Raw genomic sequence first — 22027 nt, forward strand, 5'->3', positions numbered from 1 at the left:
AAACCTAAATAATTGTTATTTGGTGTTTGCGTTGAGCATGAACATGATTGGATCGTGTTTATTGCAATACAATTATTCATTTGAAGAAGAATAATGGTTATTCTATTTTCTTGAATAATTACCTTCAATGGTTTAATGAATCTCGATCGTAGTGCTACACATGTTCATGATATTGATGCCAAAAGGATACAAAGTAATAATGATAGTACCACTTACTTCTGGCACTGCCACTTGCGTCATGTTGGTGTATTAATGCATGAAGAAGCTCCATGTTGATGGATCTTTGTACTCACTCATTTTTGAAACGTTTGAGACATGCAAACCATACCTATTGGTTTAAACACATGAAGAAACTCCATGCAGATGGATCATTTGGACTCACTTGATTTTGAATCACTTGAGACATGCATATCATACCACATGGAACAAGAAAGTAACTTGTTGGAAGAAATACATTTTTGATGTGTGCAGTCCAATGAGTGCTGAGGCACGTGATACGTCCACTTTGCATCATGCTTTCATGTTGATATTTATCGCTTTATGGGCTGTTATTGTACTTTGTGGTACCATACTTATGCCTTTTCTCTCTTATTTTGCAAGGTTTATTTGAAGAGGGAGAATACCGGCAGCTGGAATTCTGGACTGGAAAAGGAGCAAGTCTGAGTGCTCTATTCTGCACAACTCCAAATGCCCTCAAAATCAACGTGGAATTTTTTGGGAATATATAAAAAATCTTGGGCGAAATAAGTGCCAAAGGGGAGCTGCGAGGGGCCCACAAGCCTGGTGGCCGCGGACTACCCCCCTGGCCGCGGCAACAGGGCTTGTGGGCACCCTTGTGGCCCACTGGCCCCCCCTCTTTTGCTATATGAAGGGTTTCGTCCGGGAAAAATCAGGGTGGAGCTTTTTCGTGGATTCTCCGCCGCCACGAGGCGGAACTTGAGCAGAACCAATCTAGAGCTCCGGCAGGACGATCCTGTCGAGGAAACTTCTCTCTCGGAGGGGGAAATCGTCGCCATCGTCATCACCAACAGTCCTCTCGTCGGAGGGGTGTCATCTCCATCAACATCTTCATCAGCACCATCATCTCTCCAAACCCTAGTTCATCTCTTGTAACCAATCTCCGTCTCGCGACTCCGATTGGTACTTGTAAGGTTGCTAGTAGTGTTGATTACTCTTTGTAGTTGATGCTAGTTGGATTACTTGGTGGAAGAGTTTATGTTCAGATCCTTCATTCTACTCATTACACCTCTGGTCATGATTATGATTATGCTTTGTGAGTAGTTACTTTTGTTCCTGAGGACATGGGATAAGTCATGCTAATAGTAGTCATGTGAATCTGGTATTCATTCGGTATTTTGATACATTGAATGTTGTCTTTTCCTCTAGTGGTGTTATGTGTACATCGACTACATAACACTTCACCATATTTGGGCCTAGAGGAAGGCATTGGGGAGTAGTAAGTAGATGATGGGTTGCTAGAGTGACAGAAGCTTAAACCCCAGTCTATCCGTTGCTTCGTAAGGGACTGATTTGGATACACTAGTGTAATGCTATGGTTAGACGTTGTCTTATTTCTTCTTTCGTAGTTGCGGATGCTTGCAAGAGGGGTTAATCATGAGTGGGATGCCTGTCCAAGTAAGGGTAGTACCCAAGCGCCGGTCCACACACATATCAAACTATCCAAGTAACGAACGTGAATCGTATGAACATGATGAAACTAGCATGACAGAAATTCCCGTGTGTCCTCGGGAGCGTTTTTCCTCTTATAAGACTTTGTTCAGGCTTGTCCCTTGCTACAAAAGGGATTGGACCACTTTGCTGCACCGTTGCTACTACTTGTTACTTCTTACTTTTCACCTGCTACGTTTCACCTCACTACACCATCACTTGTTACCGCTACTTTCAGTGCTTGTAGTTATTACCTTGCTGAAAACCGTTTATCAGAGCCTTCTTCTCCTCGTTGGGTTCGACACTCTTACTTATCGAAAGGACTACGATTGATCCCCTATACTTGTGGGTCATCAAGACTCTTTTCTGGCGCCGTTGCCGGGGAGGGAAGTGCCATTGGTAAGTGATACGTCCATTTTGCATCATGCTTTCATGTTGATATTTATTGCTTTATGGGCTGTTATATTACTTGTGGTACCATATTTATGCCTTTTCTCTCTTATTTTGCAAGGCTTATTTGAAGAGGGAGAATTCAGACAGCTGGAATTCTGGACTGGAAAAGCTGCAAATCTTAGTCCACTATTCTGCACATCTCCAAATGCCCCGAAAAGTTACGTGGATTTTTTTGGGATTATATAAAAAAATACTGGGCTAAAGAAGTACCAGAGGGGGGCTGCCAGGACGCCACAAGCCCAGCCACTGCCACCACCCCTGGTGGCGGAGTGGGGGCTTGTGGGCTCCCTGACGGCCCACTAGCCCCCCTCTTTTGGTATATGAAGGGCCTTGGTCCAGAAAAATCATACGGGAGCTTTTTAGTGGTTTCGCCGCCGCCACGGAGCGGAACTTGAGAAGATCCAATCTAGAGCTCTGGCAGGACGATCCTGCCGGGGAAACTTCCCTCCCGGAGGGGGAAATCGTCGCCATCGTCATCACCAACAATCGTCTCGTCGGAGGGGAGTCATCATCATCAACAACTTCGTCTGCACCATCTCCTCTCCAATCCCTAGTTCATCTCTCGTAACCAATCTTTGTCTCACGACTCCGATTGGTACTTGTAAGGTTGCTAGTAGTGTTGATTACTCTTTGTAGTTGATTCTAGTTGGATTACTTGGTGGAAGAGTTTATGTGCAGATCCTTAATGCTATACATTACACCTCTGATCATGATTATGATTATGTTTTGTGAGTAGTTACTTTTGTTCCTCAGGAGATGGGATAAGTCATGTTAATAATAGTCATGTGAATTTGATATTCGTTCGGTATTTTGATATGATCTATGTTGTTTTTCCTCTAGTGGTGTTATGTGAACGTCGACTACATAACACTTAACCATGTTTGGGCCTAGAGGAAGGCATTGGGAAGTAGTAAGTACATGATGGGTTGCTGGAGTGACAGAAGCTTAAACCCCAGTCTATGTGTTGCTTCATGAGGGGCTGATTTGGATCCACTAGTTCAATGTTATGGTTAGACTTTGTCTTAATGCTTCTTTTGTAGTTGTGGATGCTTGCGTGAGAGGTTAATCATAAGTGGGATTCTTCTCCAAGTAAGGGCAGTACCCAAGCGCCGGTCCACCCACATATCAAACTATCAAAGTAACGAACGCGAATCATATGAACATGATGAAACTAGCATGACAGAAATTTCCCGTGTGTCCTCGGGAGTGTTTTTCCTCCTATAAGACTTTGTTCAGGCTTGTCCCTTGCTACAAAAGGGATTGGGCCACTTGCTGCACCAATTCTACTACTTGTTACTTGTTACTTTTTGCTTGCTACGTTTCACCTCGCTACACAATCACTTGTTACCGCTACTTTCAGTGCTTGCAGTTATTACCTTGCTGAAATCCGTTTATCAGAGCCTTCTGCTCCTCGTTGGGTTCGACACTCTTACTTATCGAAAGGACTACGATTGATCCCCTATACTTGTGGGTCATCAAGACTCTTTTTTGGCGCCGTTGCCGGGGAGTGAAGCGCCTTTGGTAAGTGCAAATTGGTAAGGAAACATCTATATATTGTGCTGAAATTTATTGTCACTTGTCACTATGGAAACTTATCCTTTGAGGAGTTTGTTCGGGGTATCTTCACCACGAACGGAAGCACGAGGAGTTGTTCCTCAACCTGAGGTACCTACTGAAAATATCTTTTATGAAATTCCTTCGGGTATGCTTGAGAAACTGCTGGCTAATCCTTTCACAAGAGATGGATCTTCACATCCAGACTTGCATCTGATCTATGTAGATGAAGTTTGTGGTTTATTTAAGCTTGCAGGTTTGCTCGAGGATGAGGTAAAGAAGAAAGTCTTTCCTTTATCTTTGAAGGATAAGGCGTTGACATGTTATAGACTATGTGATGATACTGGATCATGGGACTACAATCGGTTGAAATTGGAATTTCATCAAAAGTTTTATCCTATGCATTTAGTACATCGTGATCGGAATTATATTTATAACTTTTGGCCTCGTGACAGGGAAAGCATAGCTCAAGCTTGGGGGAGGCTTAAATCAATGCTATATTCATGCGCCAGTCATGAGCTCTCAAGAGAAATTATCACTCGAAACTTTTATGCTCGGCTTTCTCATGAAGATCGTACCATGCTTGACACTTCTTGTACCGGTTATCTTATGAAGAAGGATATTGACCACAAGTGGAACTTATTGGAAAGAATCAAACATAACTCTGAAGATTGGGAGCTTGAAGAAGGTAAGGAGTCAGGTATGAATTTCCAGTTTGATTGCATAAATCTTTTGTTGAAACAAGCACTTCTAGAGATTTTAGCGCTAAGTATGGACTTGACTCTGAGATAGTAGCTTCTCTATGTGAATCTTTTGTTGCTCATGTTGATCTTCCCAAAGAGAAGTGGTTTCAGTATCATCCTCCCGTAGAAGTCAACATAGTTAAACCCAATCTAGTTGAAGAGAAAGTCATTGCCTTTAGTGATCCTATTGTTCCTTGTGCCTACATAGAAGTCCTGTGTGGTAAGACAAAGTATCCTACTGATTTCCTCTCCCTTGCTACTGCACAAGATAGCTTTTGTCCCATCATATTTGGTAGACCCTTTCTCAACACTGTCAATGCTCACATTGATTGCGTCAAACAGACTTTCACTGTTAGTTTCGAGGGTGTGTCTCATGAATTTAACTTCTCCAAGTTTGGAAGACAACCCCATGAAAAAGAGTCGTCTGGTAGGGATGAAATCATTGCTCTTGCCTCTATTGTCGTACCTCCTATGGATCCTTTAGAGCAATATCTGCTTGAGCATGAAAATGATATGCATATGGATGAAAGAGATGAGATAGATAAAATTGTTTTAGAACAATATCCTATTCTCAAGAATAATCTGCTTGTTGAACTGCTTGGGGAGCCTCCCCCGCCAAAGGGTGATCCTGTGTTCGAGCTAAAACAGTTAACATATACTCTTAAGTATGCCTATCTTGATGAGAAGGAGATATATCATGTTATTATTAGTGCTCACCTCTCAAATCACGAAGAGAAGAAGTTATTAAAAACTTTGAGGAAGCACCATGCTGCTATTGGATATACTCTTGATGATCTTAAGGGTATTAGTCCCACTCTATGTCAGCACACGATTAAAACCTATCCTGATCCTAAGCCAGTTGCTGATCATCAACGGAGATTAAATCCGAGGATGAAAGAGGTCGTGAGAAAAGAAATATTAAAGCTTCTGGAAACAGGAATCATTTATCCTGATGCTCATAGTGATTGGGTAAGTCCAGTACATTGCGTACCTAAGAAGGGAGGTATCACCGTCATTCCTAATGATAAGAATGAACTAATCCCACAAAGGATTATTACTGGCTATAGGATGGTGATAGACTTCTGGAAACTGAACAAGGCAACCACGAAAGACCATTATCCTTTGCCCTTTATCGACCAAATGCTAGAAAGGCTATCTAAACACACACACTTCTGCTTTCTAGACGGTTATTCAGGTTTCTCGCAAATACCTGTTGCACAATCTGATCACGAGAAAACCACTTTCACCTGCCCCTTCGGTACCTTTGCTTATAGACGTATGCCTTTGGCCTTATGCAATGCACCTGCCACCTTTCAAAGATGTATGATGGCTATATTCTCTGACTTTTGTGAAAAGATTGTTGAGGTTTTCATGGATGATTTCTCTGTTTACGGCTCTTCCTTTGATGATTGCCTCAGCAACCTTCATCGAGTTTTACAGAGATGCAAAGATACCAACCTCGTCTTGAACTGGGAGAAGTGCCACTTCATGGTTAATGAAGGCATCGTCTTAGGACATAAAATCTCTTAGAAAGCCATTGAAGTTGATAAGGCTAAGGTTGATGCAATTGAGAAAATGCCTTGCCCACAGATATCAGAGGTATACGAAGTTTCCTAGGTCATGCTGGTTTCTATAGAAGGTTCATTAAAGACTTCTCTAAGATTTCTATGCCTCTTACCAACCTCTTGCAGAAGGATGTTCCTTTTGTTTTTGATGAGGATTGTGAGGAAGCTTTCGAAATACTTAAGAAGGCCTTGATAACCGCACCTATTGTCAACCACCTGATTGGAACTTGCCCTTTGAAATCATGTGCGATGCTAGTGATTATGCTGTTGGTGTTGTTCTAGGACAAAGAGTTGACAAGAAGTTGAATGTCATTCACTACGCTAGTAAAACTCTAGACAGTGCCCAGAGAAACTATGCCACTACAGAGAAGGAGTTTTTAGCCGTCGTGTTTGCATGTGAAAAGTTCAGATCTTATATAGTTGACTCCAAAGTCACTATTCACTCTGATCATGCTGTTATTAAGTACCTTATGGAGAAGAAGGACGCTAAGCCTAGGCTAATCAGATGGGTTCTCCTGCTATAGGAATTTGATCTGCACGTTGTTGGCCGAAAGGGTGTTGATAACCCTGTAGCAGATAACTTGTCCAGGCTAGAGAATGTCCTTGATGACCCACAACCTATTGATGACAGCTTTCCTGATGAGAAATTAAATGTCATCCGTACTTCACATAGTGCACCGTGGTATGCTGATTACGCAAACTATATCGTAGCCAAATACATACCACCCAGTTTCACCTACTAGTGAGACACTACTTTTGGGATGATCCTCACCTTTATAAGGAAGGAGTAGATGGTGTTATTAGACGTTGTGTGCCTGAACATGAACAGGGACAGATCCTGCAGAAGTGTCATTCCGAAGCCTACGGAGGACACCATGCTGGAGATAGAACTGCTCATAAGGTATTGCAATCAGGTTTATATTGGCCCACTCTCTTCAAGGATGCTCGTAAGATTGTCTTGTCTTGTGACAAATGTCAAAGAATAGGGAACATCACTAAGCGTCAGGAAATGCATATGAACTATTCACTTGTCATTGAACCATTTGATGTCTGGGGCTTTGATTATATGGGACCCTTCCCGAGTTCCAATGGGTATACTCACATCTTAGTTGTTGTGGATTACGCCACTAAGTGGGTAGAAGCTATCCCCACAAGAAACGCTGATCACCACACCTCTATTAAGATGCTTAAAGAAGTCATTTTCCCAAGATTTGGAGTCCCTAGATATCTGATGACTAATGGCGGTTCACACTTCACTCATGGTGTTTTCCGCAAGATGCTCGCTAAGTATGATGTCAACCATAGAGTTGCATCTCCTTATCATCCTCAGTATAGTGGTCAAGTGGAGTTGAGTAATAGGGAGATCAAATTGATCTTACAAAAGACTGTCAATAGATCTCGAAAGAATTGGTCTAGCAAACTTGACGATGCACTATGGGCTTATAGGATTGCTTATAAGAATCCCATGGGCATGTCGCCGTATAAAATGGTTTACGGTAAGGCCTGTCATTTACCTCTTGAGCTGGAACACAAAGATTATTGGGAAATTAAAGAGCTCAACTTTGATTTCAAACTTGCCGGTGAGAAGCGGTTGTTTGATATCAGCTCATTAGATGAATGGAGGGCCCAGGCATACGAGAATGCGAAGTTTTTCAAGGAAAAGGTTAAGAGATGGCATGATAAAAGAATACAAAAACGAGAGTTCAATGTAGGTGATTATGTCCTGTTATACAATTCTCGCTTAAGATTCTTCGCAGGCAAGCTTCTCTCTAAATGGGAAGGTCCCTACGTTGTCGAGGAAGTATATCGTTCCGGTGCCATCAAAATCAATAACACGGAAGTTAATTTTCCTAGAGTGGTAAATGGGCAAAGAATCAAGCATTGTATTTCTGGTACTCCCATAAATGTTGAGACCAATATCATCAATATCATAACTCCAGAGGAGTACATAAGGGATGTTTATGAGCCTGCTTCAGACCCTGAAAACGAAGAGGTATGTGTTTCGGTAAGTAAATGTACTCCGAAACTTTTCCAGTAGGAAATTTTCTCCGTTTTGGAATTTTTGGAAAAATAGAAAAATAAAAAGCAGTCCGGAGAGCGCACGAGGCGGCCACAAGCTTGGTTGTCGCGGCCTCCCCCTTGGTCGCGGCAATAGGGCTTGTGGGCACCTCGTGTGCCTCTCGGACTCCTTTTTCTTGCGGAGCACTCCTTCTGGTCCAGAAAAAAATCATTATATATACGCCCGAGGGTTTTGATCTCCGTATCGCGCAGTTTTCCTCTGTTTTTGTTTCGAGCCTGTTTCTGTTGCAGATCTAGATCGTCATGACTTCCCCAAAAGCTCCTAAGGACAAGATCTTAGAGAAGGTCATCAATCCTTACCTCGCGGAAGTGTTGCAACACCCTCAATCTATCAAGATGAGTGAGGGGATGTTGCACATCTGTGATGTTGAGGGGCCTAAGAAGACCGGAAGCATGGAGACGAGGCTCGAAGCAATGGAGCAACAAGTCTTCAAGCGCCAAGGGATGGTGGAGCGTGACTCAACGCCAACCACATGATGATCACGCAGTTCTCCAACAATCACAAGATGGATGCCATTGAAATTAGGAAGCACCTCTCCAGGCTCTATGACAGGGTTGATCAACTCCACGGCCAGATCTATGACCTGCAGAACCAAAACTGTGAGTATGAGTATAGATTTAAATCAATACGGTTGGCTGTAGATTTGAGGATTCTGGCGACTCGTTCATCCTGCCATGATGGAGCACCTATGCCTTGGAAGACGGAGCATCAAACTCATGTTGCAACTCCACCACCATCACCACCAAAGGAAGAAAACTAAGCATTGTTATGGGCAATCCCCTTGGCTTATGTCAAGCTTGGGGGAGTTTCCCTAGTATCATATCACCTTTATATCTTTTGCTTTTACCTTTGTTTTAGTTCTTTCCTTTTTAGTTTTTATTTCTTCTCTTAGTGGAATAAGTCTTTAGTGTTTACTTTGAGTCTTTTGCCTTGTGTCTCCCCCGATGTATTCGAGCTTGCAAGCTATATAATAAAGAGTATCTTAGTCAAGGGCTTTGTTTTGTGCCGTGATCAAAAGTATGAAAAGAACGATGGCATGAAAGATCATGAGAGGATCTTATGGAAAGTGATAGCTTCACATATAACAAGTATGATGATTGAAACTTGCTGAGATTAGACCAACATAGACCCAGTCATTGTTGCAATTAGTAAGAAGTAATAAGGAAAGAGAGGTTCACATATAAATATACCATCTTAGACACTTTATATAATTGTGAGCACTCACCAAACTATTACATGCTTAGAAGTAGATGTTGGACAAGGAAGACAACATAATGAATTGTGTTTGCTTAGCTCCAAACAATGTTATATGATTAGAGATCCCTTAGCATGTGACGATTTCTTCCACCTCATATTAGCCAAAACTTCCGTACTAAGTAGAAATACTACTTGTGCATCCATAAACCTTCAAACCAGTTTTGCCTTGAGTGTCCACCATACCTACCTATGGATTGAATAAGATCCCTCAAGTAAGTTGTCATCGGTGCAAGCAATAAAAATTGCTCTCTAATATGTATGATCTATTAGTGTGCGGAAAATAAGCTTTATACGAACCTGTGATGAGGAAGACATAAAAGCGACAGACTGCATAATAAAGTTCTTTGTCACGGGAGGCAATATAAAGTGGCGTTCCTCCGCACTAAGAGGACACGCGTCCAAACCTCAAAAGCGCATGACAACCTCTGCTTCCCTCAGCGAAGGGCCTATCTTGTACCTTTAGTTTTGTCCTAGTGAAAGTCTTGGTGATCAACAGCAATTTCCTATTCCGTCTTCATCTTGGTGAACGTCATATGCTTGGGAAAGATCTATATTCATATATCAACTTGGAGATGAGTACTTATGCTTTATTATTGTTGACTTTACCCTTGAGGGAAATGGTTGGGAGGCAAAATTATAAGCCCCTATCTTTCTCTCTATCCAACTGAAACTTTGATACCATGAGTACCACGTGAGTTGTAACAATTCTGCTTTACAAGCTCTTATTTGACGCTTTCTAATGATATGATAAATTGCAATTGCTTCAATGACTATGGATTGTTGTTGGCTACTTCTCGGTAAGGTTTTTGTTTCATACTTTGCTTTGTGAAGGAATTGTTACTTTCCCATAAGAATCTTTATGATGTATTGTTGTTCTATGTGTGATCATGATGCCCTCATGTCCGTATTATGTTTTATCGACACCTTCATCCCTAAACATGTGGACATGTTTATGGATCTTGGTTTTCGCTTGAGGACAAGCGATGTCTAAGCTTGGGGGAGTTGATACGTCCATTTTGCATCATGCTTTCATGTTGATATTTATCGCTTTATGGACTGTTATTATACTTTGTGGTACCATACTTATGCCTTTTCTCTCTTAGTTTGCAAGGTTTATTTGAAGAGGGAGAATACCGGCACCTGTAATTCTGGACTGGAAAAGGAGCAAGTATGAGTCCTCTATTCTGCACAACTCCAAATGCCTTGAAAATCAACGTGGAATTTTTTTGGGAATATATAGAAAATATTGGGCGAAAGAAGTGCCATAGGGGAGCTGCCACGGGCCCACAAGCCTGGTGGCCGTGGCCTACCCCCGTGGCCGCGGCAACAGGGCTTGTGGGCACCCTGGTGGCCCACTGGCCCCCCTCTTTTCCTATATGAAGGGTTTCGTCCGGGAAAACATCAGGGTGGAGCTTTTTCGTGGATTCTCCACCGCCACGAGGCGGAACTTGAGCAGAACCAATCTAGAGCTCCGGCAGGACGATCCCGCCGAGGAAACTTCTCTCTCGGAGGGGGAAATCGTCGCCATCGTCATCACCAACACTCTTCTCGTCGGAGGTGAGTCATCTCCATCAACATCTTCATCAGCACCATCTCCTCTCCAAACCCTAGTTCATCTCTTGTAACCAATCTCCGTCTCGCGACTCCCATTGGTACTTGTAAGGTTGCTAGTAGTGTTGATTACTCTTTGTAGTTGATGCCAGTTGGATTACTTGGTGGAAGAGTTTATGTTCAGATCCTTCATGCTACTCATTACACCTCTGATCATGATTATGATTATGCTTTGTGAGTAGTTACTTTTGTTCCTGAGGACATGGGATAAGTCATGCTAATAGTAGTCATGTGAATCTGGTATTCGTTCGGTATTTTGATATGTTGTATGTTGTCTTTTCCTCTAGTGGTGTTATGTGAACGTCGACTACATAACACTTCACCATATTTGGGCCTAGAGGAAGGCATTGGGGAATAGTAAGTAGATGATGGGTTGCTAGAGTGACAGAAGCTTAAACCCCAGTCTATGCGTTTCTTCGTAAGGGGCTGATTTGGATCCACTAGTTTAATGCTATGGTTAGACGTTGTCTTAATTCTTCTTTCGTAGTTGCGGATGCTTGCAAGAGGGGTTAATCATGAGTGGGATGCCTGTCCACGTAAGGGTAGTACCCAAGCGCCGGTCCACCCACATACCAAACTATCCATGTAACGAACGTGAATCGTATGAACATGATGAAACTAGCATGACAGAAATTCCCGTGTGTCCTCGGGAGTGTTTTTCCTCTTATAAGACTTTGTTCAGGCTTGTCCCTTGCTACAAAAGGGATTGGGCCACTTTGCTGCACCGTTGCTACTACTTTTTACTTGTTACTTTTCACCTGCTACGTTTCACCTCACAACACCATCACTTGTTACCGCTACTTTCAGTGCTTGCAGTTATTACCTTGCTGAAAACCGTTTATTAGAGCCTTCTTCTCCTCGTTGGGTTCGACACTCTTACTTATCGAAAGATGATCCCCTATACTTGTGGGTCATCAGCATGCAGTGGATATCATTATGTTATTACTTCACTAACGATTTGAGTAGATACAGGAGTATTTACTTGATGAATCTCAAGTCTGAAATATTGAAAAGTTCAAATTTATTTCAGAGTGAAGATCGTCGTGACAAGAGGATAAACTTCCTACGATATGATCATAGAGATGAATGTCTGAGTTGTGAGTTTTGGTACACAGTTAAGACAATGTGGAAATTGTTTCGCAATTCATGCCACCTAGAACACCATAATGTGATGTTGTGTGTGAACGTCATAGTCGCGCCCTATTTGATATGGTGCATACTATGATGTCTCTTATCAAATTACCACTATCGTTTATGGGTTTTGCATTAGATACAACCGTATTCACTTTAAATAGGTCACCGCGTATTTCTGTTGAGATGACACAGTATAAACTATGGTTTGGAGAAACCTGATCAGTCGTTTCTTGAAAGTTTGGGGCTACGACGCTTATGTGGAAAAGTTTCACTGTGATAAGCTCGAACCCAAAGCGGATAAATGCATCTTCACGGGATATCCAAAACAGTTGGGTACATCTCCTATCTCAGATCCGGAAGCAAAGTGTTTGTTTCTATAAACGTGTCTTTTCTTGAGGAAAGGTTTCTCTCGAAAGAATTGAGTGGGAGGGTGGTGGAACTTGATGAGGTTACTGAACCGTCACTTCAACCAGTGTGTAGCAAGGCGCAGGAAGTTGTTCCTGTGGCGCCTACACCAATTGAAGTGGAAGTTGATGATGGTGATCAGTAAGCTTTGGATCAAGTTACTACAAACCTCGTAGGTCGACAAGGTCGCGTACTACTATAGAGTGGTACGGTAACCCTCTCTTGGAGGTCGTGTTGTTGAACAACAATTAACCTACGAGCTATGGAGAAGCGATGGTGGGCCCGGATTCCGGCAAATGGCTGGAGGCCCTGAAATCCGAGAGAGGATCCATGTATGAAAACAAAGTGTAGACTTTGTATTAACTACTTGATGGTCGTAAGACTATTAAGTAAAGATAGATCTTTAAAAGGAAGACAGACGATGATGGTGAAAAGTCACCATTAAGAAAAGCTCAACTTATTGCAAAGATGTTTCCGACAAGTTCAAAGAGTTGACTATGATGAGACTTTCTCACTCGTAGCGATGCTAAAAGTCTGTTGGAATTATCTTAGCAGTTGCTGCATTATTTATGAAATATTGCACATAGGATGTCAAAACATTGTTTCCTCGACGGTTTCCTTCAGGAAAGGTTGTATGTGATACATACAGAAGGTTTTTTCCGATCCTAAGGAGGCTAACAAGTATGCAAGCTCCAGTGCTCTTCTATGGACTGGTGCAAGCATCTTGGAGTTGGAATATACACTCTGATGAGATTTTCAAAGCTTTTGGGTTTATACAAGGTTTATGAGAAACTTGTATTTCCAAAGAAGTGAGTGGGAGCACTATAGAATTTCTGATAAGTATATGTGGTTGACATATTGTTGATTGTAAGTAATGTAGAATTTCTGTAAAGCATAAAGGGTTGTTTGAAAAGAGTTTTTTCAAAGGAAAACCTGGATAGAGCTACTTGAACATTAAGCATCAAGATCTATAGAGATAGATCAAAACACTTAATAGAACTTTCAAATAAAATGCATGCCTTGACAAGTTTTTGAAGGAGTTCAAAATAGATCAGCAAAGAAGGAGTTCTTGGTTGCGTTGTAAGGTGTGAATTTGAGTAAGACTCAAAACCCAACCACGGCAGAAGAGAGAGAAAGGACGAAGGTCGTCCCTTGTGCCTTAGGCGTAGGCTCTAAAGTATGCCATGCTGTGTACCGTACCTGATGTGTGTCTTGCCATGAGTCTATCAAGGGGTACAAAGAGTGATCCAGGATTGAATCACTAAACAACGGTCAAAGTTATCCTTAGTAACTAATGGACTAAGGATTTTTTATCGATTATGGAGGTGGTTAAAGAGTTCGTCGTAAAGGGTTACGTTGATGCAAACTGTGACACTAATCTGAATAAACTCTGAGTAGTAAAACGGATTTGTATAGTAGAGTAGACATTTTGGAATATTTCCGAATAGCACGTAGTAGCAGCATCTATAAGATGACATAAATATTTGTAAAGCACACACGGATCTGAAAGGTTCAGAACCGTTGACTAAAACCTCTTTCACAAGCAAGACATGATCGAACCCCAGAACTGTATAGGTGTTAGATTCATTACAATCACATAGTGATGTGAACTAGATTATTGACTCTAGTGCAAGTGGGAGACTGTTGGAAATATGCCCTAGAGGCAATAATAAATTAGTTATTATTTTATTTCCTTGTTCATAATAATCATTTATTATCCATTCTAGAATTGTATTGATTGGAAACTCAAATACATGTGTGGATACATAGACAACACACTGTCCCTAGTGAGCCTCTAGTTGACTAGTTCATGATGAAAGATGGTCAAGGTTTCCTGGCCATAGGGAAATGTTCTCACTTGATAACGGGATCATATCATTGGGAGAATGATGTGATGGACAAGACCCAAACTACAAACGTAGTATATATGATCGTGTCAGTTTATTGCTACTGTTTTCTCCATGCCAATGTATGTGTTCCTATGACCATGAGATCGTGCAACTCCCGGACACCGGAGGAATACCTTGTGTGTATCAAACGTCGCAACATAACTGGGTGACTATAGAGTTTCTCTACAAGTATCTCCAAAGGTGTCTGTTGGGTTGGCATGGATCAAGAGACTGTGATTTGTCACTCCGTGTGACGGAGAGGTATCTCGGGGCCCACTCGGTAATACAACATCACAACAATCCTTGCAAGCAATGTGACTAAGGAGTTAGTTATGGGATCTTGTATTATGGACGAGTAAACAGACTTGCCGGTAACGAGATTGAACTAGGTATAGAGATACCGACGATCGAATCTTGGGCAAGTAACATACCGAAGGACAAAGGGAATAGTATACGGGATTATATGAATCCTTGACATAGAGGTTCAACGATAGAGATCTTCGTAGAATATGTCGGAACCAATATGGGCATCCAGGTCCCGTTGTTGGTTATTGACCGAAGAGTGTCTCGGGTCATGTCTGCATAGTTCTCGAACCCGCAGGGTCTGCACACTTAAGGTTCGGTGACATTTCGGTATAGTTGAGTTATAGGTGTTGGTGACCGAAGGTTGTTCGGAGTCCCGAATGATATCACGGACATGACAAGGGTTTCCAGAATGGTCCGGAAACGAAGATTGATATATAGGATGGTTTTATTTGGTCTCCGGAAATATTTCGGGCATTACCGGCAGTGTACCAGGAGTGACGAATGGGTTCCGGATCTTCACCGGCCCTTAGTAGGCTGTTGAGGCCAGCCCAAGTGGGCTATGGCGCTAGGAAGAAAAACCAAAGAGAAAAAAAGGGGGAGGTGGGAAGAAAGCGGAGGACTGCTCCTTCTCAAACCGAATTGCAGTTGGAGTCCTCCTCTCCTCCTTGGACGGCGCCCTAGGGGATCCCTTGAGCCCCAAGGCTAGCCCCTCCCCTCCTCCTATATATATTAGAGGTTTTAGGGTTTTTGAGACACAACTTTTCCACGTGCAACTCAAACCTCTACTTCCTAGTTCTTCCTCTAGATCGGTTTTCTGCGGAGCTCGGGCGGAGCCCTGCAGGAATAGATCATCACCATCACCGGCGTGTCGTCACGCTGCCGGAGAACTCGTCTACTTCCCCGCCTCTCTTGCTGGATCAAAAAGGCGGATCGTCATCGAGTTGTACGTGTGCGGGACGCGGAGGTGCCATCCATTCGACACTAGATCGGAACGGATCGCAAGACGGTTCGTGGGACGGATCGTGGGACGGTTCGTGGGACGGATCATGAAGACGTACCACTACATCAACCGCGTTTACTAACGCTTCCGCTTAGCGATCTACAAGGGTATGTGGATCCAATCTCCCTCTCGTAGATGAACATCACCATGATAGGTCTTCGTGTGCGTAGGAAATTTTTTGTTTCCCATGCAACGTTCCCCAACACAATCCAGTATGAGGAACAAGCAAGGCCCCTAAAGTAGTACCTACACAAACAATCAAATACTTGCACCCAACGCTATAAAGGGGTTGTCAATCCCTTCAGAGTTATTTCCAAGGATGAGATCTGATAGAGATAGATATAAAACATTGCGGAAACAAAATTTAATAAATTGCAGAAAAATATTTTTGGTATTTTTGGTTTATAGATCTGAAAATATAATATGGAAAATAGACCCCGAGGGGCTACAGTTTTCACTAGAGGCTTCTCTCGTAAAGGAAATTAATATGGTGGGTGAACAAATTACTGTCGAGCAATTGATAGAAAAGCGAATAATTATGACGATATCCAAGACAATGATTATGCATATAGGCATCACATCCGTATCAAGTAGACCGAAACGATTCTACATCTACTACTATTACTCCACACGTCGACCAACTCCTGCCTGCATCCAGAGTATTAAGTTCATGAAAAATAGAGTAATGCATTAAGTAAGATGACATGATGTAGATGTATAAACTCAAGCAGTATGATGAAAACCCCATCTTTTTATCCTCGATGGCAACAATACAATACATGTCTCGCTACCCCTACTTTGTCATTGGGTGAGGACACCGAATATTGAACTCAAAACTAAGCACTTCGCCCATTGCAAGAATTGCCAATCTAGTTGGCCAAACCAAACCAATAATTCGAAGAGACTTGCAAAGATCTGAAATCATGCATATAATAATTCATAAGAGACTCAAATAATATTCATAGATAGATAATCTGAACATAAACTCACAATTCATCGGATCTCAACAAACACACCACAAAATAGTATTACATCGGATAGATCTCCATGAAGATCATAAAGAACATGGTATTAAAGATCAAAGAGAGAGAAGAAGCCATCTAGCTACTAGCTATGGACCCATAGGTCTGTGGTGAACTACTCACACATCATCGGAGGGCAATGGAGTTGATGTAGATGCCCTCCATGATCAATTCCCTCTCCGGCAGATTACCAAAAAAGGCTCCCAGATTGGATCTTACGGGAACAGAGTCTCCCGGCGGCGTAAAAGTATTTTCGTGGCTCTTTTTGGAGATACGGGAATATTTGGGAATTTATAGGCCAAAGAATAGGGTTAGGAGGCGTGCAGGGGACCCATAAGCCAAAGGCGCGGCCACCCCCTAGGGCGCGCCCTGCAGGCTTGTGGCCTCCCGGCACATGCTCTCCCCCTACTCCAAGTGTCCTAGGTGTCTTCTGGTCCAAGAAAAATCTTTTCGGCCGTTTAATATTCCTTATCTGCAATACTCAAAAACGTGGAAAACATAAACTGGCACTACGCTCTAGATTAATAGGTTGGTTCCAAAAATAATATAAAACAACATAGAAATGCAAATAAAACATCCAAATAGGTAATATAATACCATGGAACAATCAAAAATTATATATACGTTGGAGACGTATCAAGCATCCCCAAGCTTAATTCCTGCTCGTCCTTGAGTAGGTAAATGATAAAAACAGAGTTTTTGATGTGGAATGCTATCTAACATATTTATCCTTGTAATATTCTCTAATGTGGCATGAATATTCAGATCCATAAGATTCAAAATAAAAGTCTAATATTGACATAAAAAACAATAATACTTCAAGCATACCAATAAGGTAATTGCATCCTTTCAAAATAACATGGTCTTAGAAAGTTATCCCTACAAAATCATATGGCCTCGCTATGCTCCATCTTCACCACACAAAGTATCTAAATCATGCACAACCCCGATGAAAATCAAGCAATTGTTTCACACTTTTTATGTTCTCAAACCTTTTCAACTCTCATGCAATACATGAGCGTGAGCCATGGATATAACACTATAGGTGGAATAGAGTATGGTGGAGGTTGCAAAAAGAAATCAAGAAGATAGTATCACATCAACTAGGCATATCAACGGGCTATGGAGATGCCCATCAATAGATATCAATGTGAGTGAGTAGGGATTGCCATGCAACAAGTACACTAGAGCTATAAGTGTATTAAAGCTCAAAAAGGAAACTAAGTGGTTGTGCAAAAGATGTAATCCCACTAGTTATATGAAAGTGACAAAATAGGACACTCTCTATAAAGAACATGGTGCCACTTTGAAGCACAAGTGTGGAAAGAGATAGTAGCATTGTCCCTTCTCTCTTTCTCTCATTTTTTTCTTTCTTTCTTTTTTTTGGATGGGCTTCTTTGGCCTCTTTTATTTTTTTATGGGCTTCGCTGGCCTCTTTTATTTTTTGTAAAGTCCGGAGACTCATCCCAACTTGTGAGGGAATCATAGCTTCCGTCATCCTTTTCTCACACGGGACAATGCTCTAATAATGCAAATCATCACACTTTTATTTACTTACAACTCAAAAGATTACAACTTGATATCTAGAACAAAGTATGACTCTATAAGCAATATGGAAGTGATGGTGCGTGTCATAAAAACGGGACGGTGGTGTTGCATGGCAATATATCTCGGAATGGCTATGAAAATGCCATAATATGTAGATATGGTGGTTGTTTTGAGGAAAATATATGGTGGCTATTTTGAGGAAGGTGGGTTTAATGTACCGGCGGAAGGTGTGCGGTACTAGAGAGGCTAGCAAAGGTGGAAGGGTGAGAGTGCGTATAATCCATGAACTCAAAATTAGTCATAAAGAACTCGTATACTTATTGCAAAAGCCTATTAGTTATCGAAGAACAATATTAGATGCATGCTCCTAGGGGAATGGTTGGTAGGAGTTAACCATCACGCGATCCCGACCTCTACACAAATGTTGTAAATCATTAAGCAAATGATACTCCGGCTTCATCACATAACGGTTCACCATAAGTGCATGCTACGGGGCACAAGCTTTAACACAAGTATTTCTTCTAATTCACAATTACTTACTAGCATGACTCTCATATTACCATCTTCATATCTCAAAACTATATGCAAGGAATCAAACTTCTCATCATATTCAATGCACTTAATACGAATTTTTTTATTATATCCCTCTTGGATGCCTATTATATTAGGACTAAATTCATAACCTAAACCAATTACCATGTTGTTTAAAGAACTCTCAAAATAATATGAGTGAGGTAAGAGAGTTTAATAATTTCTATAAAACACAACACCAACGAGCTCTAAAAAGATATAAGTGAAGTACTAGAGCAACATTGCCTAGCTCAAAAGATATAAGTGAAGCACGAAGAGTATTCTAATAAATTCATGATTCAGCGTGTCTCCCTCTCAAAATATGTGTGCAGCAAGGCTGATTGTGGAAAACTGAAAGTAAAGACTCATATCATACAAGACGCTCCAAGCAAAACACATATCATGTGGTGAATAAAAATATAGCCTCAAGTAAATTTACCGATGGATTGAAGACGAAAGAGGGGATGCCTTCCGGGGCATCCCCAAGCTTAGGCTCTTTGGTATCCTTGAATATGGCTTGGGGTGCCTTAGGTATCCCCAAGCTTAGGCTATTGCCACTCCTCATTCCATAGTCCATCAATTCTTTACCCAAAACTTGAAAACTTCACAACACAAAACTCAACGGAAAACTCATGAGATCCATTAGTATAAGAAAAATAAATCAACACTTTAGGTACTATTGCAAACTCATTCTTTATTTATATTGATGTAATATTTACTATATTCCAACTTCTCCATGGTTCATACCCCCTGATACAATCCATAGATTCATCAAAATAATCAAACAACACAAAGAAAACACAATCTGTCAAAAACAGAACTGTTTGTAGCAATCTGTTTACTTTGAATACTTCTGTAACTCCAAAAATTTAGGAAAATCTGGGCAATTTGTAAAGCAATCTTGTTAAAAATTCAGATCAAAATCACGTTCCAGTGAATTTGTAAAATTCCTAGACACCGAGCGAAAGTTTTTGTTTTTCAGCAAAATTAACTTGCAAACACCGTAGACCATCCCAAAGGTCTTACTTGGCTCAAACACTAATTAAACAAGAAATCACAATTATTACAGAGGTAATAATGTGTGCAGCAGTCAAAAATAGAAGCAAAAAACAAAAGCAAAACAAATAAAATTGGGTTTCCTCCCAACAAGCGCTATTGTTTAACGCCCCTAGCTAGGCATAATGCAATAGATCTAGGTATTGTCATCTTTGATATTGACAATTTTCGTGAGGGCCTTCTCAAATCCGGGGGGCTCTTTCCTCTTCCCCAGGTTTATAGGTGAAGAAACCACCTTATTGTCCAAAATATCCAAACGCTTATTGCAAAGGGTAATCAAAGTGTTCAAACGGTTGAGGTTTCCACTGATATGTTTAAGGGGTTCGTGATATTGTTGTAACTCGATTAAGTGCTTATGTAATTCACTCAATTTGTCAAGAATTTGAAGTCCATCTTCTGAAAATAAAACCCTCTTTTTTGTGGAGGAACCCCCAAAATTTCCTCCAAGACTTCATAAGCAGCGTTTGTATTTAATTCAATAAAATTCCCTTTCGAGGCAAAATATAAAATTTCTCTATGATGTAAAGTCAATCCAATGTAAAAAATTCTTAGAAAAACCTTTGCATCTCCTTTTAGGTTGGAAATAGGATAGGATTCCATTAGCCTATACCAGGCATCTTTCAAATTCTCCCTTTGTTTTTGTTTGAAGTATAAAACTTAAAAATTTGATGACAAAGGGGAAGTGGTAATGGTAGTCATAGAGACAAGTAAGAGATCCGGAAGGAGAAAGGAAAACGGAAAAGGCGAATAAAAGGGCAAATCTTTTTGGTATTTTTTTTAAAATTGTTTTAGAAGTGGGGGAGAGGAAAACGAGAGGCAAATGGCAAATAAAGTAAATGCAAGAGATGAGTTTGTGATGGGTACTTGGTAGGCGTGATCTTGCTATGTATCTTCCCCGGCAACGGCGCGAGAAATCCTTCTTGCTACCTCTTGATTTTGTGTTGGTTTTATCTTGAAGAGGAAAGGGTGATGCAGCAAAGTAGATAAGTATTTCCCTTAGTTTGTTGAGAATTAAGGTATCAATCCAGTAGGAGGAACAATCAAGGCCCCAATAGTAGTACCTACACAATCAATCAAACACTTGCACCCAACGCTATAAAGGGATTGGCAATCCCTTCAGAGTTATTTGCAAAGATTAGATTTGATAGAGACGGATATAAAAGATTGCGGAAAAAAGTAAACAAATTGCAGCAAAGTATTTTTGGTATTTTTGGTTTATAGATCCAAAAATATAATATGGAAAATAGACCCGGGGGCCATATGTTTCACTAGAGGCTTCTCTCATAAAGGAAATTAATACAGTGGGTGAACAAATTACTGTCGAGCAATTGATAGAAAAGCAAATAATTATGAAGATATCCAAGGCAATGATTATGCATATAGGCATCAAGTCCGTGTCAAGTAGACCGAAACGATTCTGCATATACTACTATTACTCCACACATCGACGGACTCGTGCGTGCATCTAGAGTATTAAGTTCATAAAAACAGAGTAACGCATTAAGTAAGATGAGATGGTGTAGAGGGATAAACTCAAGCAATATGATGAAAACCCCATATTTTTATCCTCAATGGCAACAATAAAATATGTGCCTCGCTACCCCTACTTTGTCACTGGGTGTGGACACCGCAAGATTGAACCCAAAACTAAGCACTTCTCTCATTGCAAGAATTACCAATCCAGTTGGCCAAACCAAACCAATAATTCGAAGAGACTTGCAAAGATATGAAATCATGCATACAAGAATTCAGAAGAGACTCAAATAATATTCATAATATTCATAGATAATCTGAACATAAACTCGCAATTCGTAGGATCTCGACAAACACACCGCAAAAGAGTATTACATCGGATAGATCTCCATGAAGATCATGAAGAACATGGTATTGAAGATCAAATAGAGAGAAGAAGCAATCTAGCTACTAGTTATGGACCCGTAGATCTATGGTGAACTACTCACACATCATCGGAGGGGCAATGGAGTTGATGTAGATGCCCTCCGTGATCAATTCCCTCTCCGGCAGATTACTGAAAAGGCTCCCGGATTGGATCTTACGGGAACAGAGTGAGGCTCCCGGCAGCGTAAAAGTATTTTCGTGGCTCTTTTTGGCGATACGGGAATATTTGGGAATTTATAGGCCAAAGAATTGGGTTAGGAGGCCTGC

This window comes from Hordeum vulgare, chromosome 4H (assembly GCF_904849725.1).
Source record: "Hordeum vulgare subsp. vulgare chromosome 4H, MorexV3_pseudomolecules_assembly, whole genome shotgun sequence".
Taxonomy (NCBI): domain Eukaryota; kingdom Viridiplantae; phylum Streptophyta; class Magnoliopsida; order Poales; family Poaceae; genus Hordeum; species Hordeum vulgare.